Genomic DNA, 4,368 nt, shown 5'->3' on the forward strand with positions numbered 1-4,368 from the left:
AGAGCTGGGATTACAGGCACATGTCATCACACCCAATCGCCATCTCAGTGCGCCCTGGGGGCAGGGCCGGCATAGCAGGTCTGGGGATCAAGCCCCTGGCCCCTGCGCCTGCTTGCAGGCACTTTAATCCGCTGAGCTGTTTGGCTGGTCCTTCCTTCTCCTTTCTTGCAGGCCTATAATTAGTATATTTAATTTAGTTTGAATACATCTAGAGTATTATAATCAGTTGTCACTGTGATAAATCTGGTTTTGGAGAGAATAAAACATAGCCATATGGGGCTGGGGAGATAGCTCTGTGGTCTAAGCACCTGCCTGGTAAGTGCAAGGACCTGGGTTCGATCTCTGATACTACATGCTGTGCTGGCCCTGTGCTGTGCTGGCCACTGAAACTGGGCCTGGTGGTGTATGCCTGTACTCCAGTGCTAGGGAGGCTGAGACAGGTGGATCACTATGAGTCTGAACTGAATCAGGAGACCTTGTACCAAATAAATAAATCAATCTTAACATGACCATGTGTCCTAGCAAGGGAAATCAAAAGAGATGTCAAACCTTTTGGTTTACTCTTTTTTGGAGTCCATCCATTTATTTTAGTTCCCCTTAAATGAATGTTCCTTTTGGATTTTCTCCTCTGGGCAGTGCTTCTCAGACTACATGTCCCTTGCCTCACTTCACTCATTAAAGCTGACCATCCCTACTGCTATGCTCAGCTCAGGCTCAAATGCCCTAGGAAGAAGGATGTGTTACTGCTTCTCAGGGAAGGAGAACATAGAATCCTCACTCCCAGTAACTTGTATCACCAAATTTGATAGAATGCCTAAACAGAAGGATGCTTAGTGCACAGTCATGGAATAAATTATGCATAAAATCTGTTGACCAACTAGGACTGCTCTTGGGATGACAAAAGAAATCTCTGTGGCCTTGAGGGCTCAGGTGGTGGTCCCTTTGTGGGAAGACACTGGAGGCTGAGAGAAGGTGGTCCCTTAGGTCCTCCTTAATGTCCTTTCTGACCCATGGCACTGGCAGAGCTAGGGAAGAAAGCTGAGTCCCTCAACTACTCTGTTCACAGGACTTTTCAGATTTGATTTTTCATTGTGATAATTTAAATGGCCCATGGCATGGACCAAAAACAGCTGTAGGATGGAAAGTGTCATCAGGTTTCCACCTTCTCCTGAGGCTGCTAGTGACCTGCTTACTTTAACATACTGTGATGCACGTATCTGGTGCTTACACAGACCTGAAGGTGCCTACACAGACCTGAAGCCTTCCTATGTGGAGACTCTGATTTGCTTGGCCTGACTGCATTTACAGATTAATTCACTTGATTAGTTCAGGAAAATATCTAGTTTGAATTGTTTAAATTAACCCAACAAATTCTTATACTAACTGCACTGAATTTGCAGGTTTCATCTTCAAGCACACAGGACACCAGAATGTAGTAGGTTACAGGTACACATGAGCACAATAACATATACACTGATTGTACCCTTCTCATTGTTATTTTATTAATGCATGGTCATGGTACACGATACTGAAGCTTCTTTTGGTATATATATATATACCTGTGTTGTTTATTTCTCCAAACAGAAAACAAAACCTTTAAAACCCTTAGAGTTTCCACAACGATCATGACTGGTGTTAGTGCTAGGTGCATCTTTTGTCCTAATATACTATCAGCATATATAGTTAGTCAGGGTGAGAATCCTACCAATTAATTGCTAGTTTCAAAAACCTGCTGATGTTTCTCAGGATTATTGTCTTACTCATCTTGTGCATATAAATGTATAGCTTTGCCCCATCATGTTTCCTAGCATTTTTCCTTGCCCTCACTTCATTGTCTAATCCTCAAGTTCTCACTTTCCTTTTACTTGTATTATACTTTTCTATTTGTATTTCTTCTTTTGAGTTCTTATACTAGGGAAACTATACGATATTTGCACATGAATGTCTTGTTTATTTCACTAACGAGTATATCTTCAAGTGGCATCCACTTAAATATGAAGGCTTCAAGTTTATCACTCTTTATAGCTGATTAACACTCCATTGTATAAAACTACCACATCTTTTTCATCCATTCTTCAGGTGATGGGCATCTTGGTTGTTTCCAAGATTTGACTATTACAAATTGTGCTGCTATAAACATAGGCACATATATATCACTATGATATGATGTTTTCAGATCCTCTGGGAAAATTCCCAGTAGAGCAATAGCTGGTTTCAATGGGATTTCCATTCCTAGGTTTCTCAGGATTCTCCACACTGATTTCCATAATGGTTGCACCAGTCTACATTTCCACCAGCAGTGGAGAAGGGTTCCTTTTTCCCCACAACCTCTCCAACATTTATTGTCAGTCAATATGTTTATGATAGCCATTATTTCTGGGATGAGATGGTATCTCAGTGTTTATTTTATTGCAGCTATACTATTAATCTGTTTTTATTTTTTATTTTTAATTTTTTCCCATAATTTTATTGAGAAACAAATAGCAATGAGACAATTTCAAACCAAACTGGTAGGACAATTTCAATAATTAACACATTGCGTACATTCTTCCTAGTGGTTAATTACTGTACAAGATGTGGACGTGATATCCTATCTACAAACACCATTAGAACAAATCCCTCTATTCATCAAGAGAATGTAACTGTATATCTATTCTAACCATTTTGAACACACAAATACAAAATGGGCATTCATTTGTATCCCTTTTTTGTTTAGTTCTGTTATTTGAATATTATAGGTGTGTTAATTCAGCAAAATATTCTAAAGGAGTCCAGTAGTCCATAATAGTATTGGGTCTTCCATTTGACTGGCAATGTCAGAAATTGTTGACCTGACTCCCCTACAGCTCAACATAACAGCATGGCTTTACTTCTTATACTTTGTTTTTTTACACTTTTCTGCTGGATGTTTAAGACCAAGATAAAGCAAGACCTATGCAACAAGAGTTGTAGCTTTTGGGTCTGATAAGGTCAGTGAAATCCCCTCAAGATTTATCCTGAGATCCTGTAGTTCAGATTGTAGATCCTTTGTCAGTGTCAGCCATGTGGATGAGTCATGGCCATTTCTTGGCCAATGTGCTCTCTGTGAAGGCCCGAGAGAATGTTTTCTCTCCATGTGACTCTCCTTGGGCACACTCTACATCATCAATCACTTTCCTCTTTGGCCCCATAATCTCCTTGATCAGAAAATTTGGGACACTACTGAGTTACGTGACGTTACAGTACAAGTTCTCATATGTCCTGAGTCTTAATTGACCTTGGAAGGCTAGGGCCAAAATGTTGGCTTTCCTTGTGGCCCTCCTTTTTCTCTAATTTTGGTCTACAAACTTAGGTTGTTAACTCTCCAGAAGACAAGCTTATTGTTATTACCATACAACCTAGCCTGTTAAGCTTAACCTCATTATCTCTCTGAATATCAAACATTTTAGGCATAACATGGAACAGGTATTTTTCATCAAGTATTGATATGTTGAACTTTAAGGCCCTAGAGAATATAATGAAAAAATATTTAAAAATTAGAATATATTTAAAAAATAGGCATAAAGAATTATATAATTCTTATGTTTACACATAAGTCCAAAAATCTAACCATATACAACCTTGAAGCAGGACAGTCCCACAACTTTCCTTTTCCTGTCTCCTGCCTTCATTCACCATCCACTTCTTTTTGAACAATCATCTACTCGAGAGACAGCACAGCAGCAACTGGCATGTCATGACAAGCAGTGCATATTCAGAAGACCAGAATGACAGGCACTCCAAGTATGAAACTATTATTACAAATTGCCATCTTCAGTGCAGTTGCTTAGTTCATAGGTGTCAGTATATATAGTTAGGGTGAGAATCTTTCTAATTAACTTCTAGATTCAAAAATCTTCTGGAGATACTCAGGATCATTGTCTTGCCCATCTGCTACATATAACTGTATGGCTTGTCACTGTCATGTTTCCTAGCTCTTCTCCTTTTCTTCTCTTAATTAGTTAGTTCTCGAGTTCTTGCTTTCTTTTTACTTGTATTATACCTTTCTATTTGTATTTCTTCTTTTGAGATCTTATACTAGGGAAACTATATGATATTTACACATGTGTGTCTGGTTCATTGCACTTATGAGCATATGTTCAAGTGGCATCCATTTCAATATAAAAGCTTTGAGTTTATCATTCTTTATAACTGAGTAATACTCCATTGTATAAAAATACCACATCGTTTTCATCCATTCCTCAGGTGATGGGCATCTTGGTTGTTTCCAAGATTTGGCTATCACAAATTGTACTGCTATAAACATAGGCACACATATATCCCTATCATATGATGTTTTCAGATCCTCTGGGAAAATTCCCTGTAGAAGAATAGCTGGTTTGAATGGGA

This window comes from Octodon degus, unplaced genomic scaffold (genome assembly GCF_000260255.1).
Source record: "Octodon degus isolate 3935 unplaced genomic scaffold, OctDeg1.0 scaffold00020, whole genome shotgun sequence".
In the NCBI taxonomy this organism is placed as follows: Eukaryota; Metazoa; Chordata; class Mammalia; order Rodentia; family Octodontidae; genus Octodon; species Octodon degus.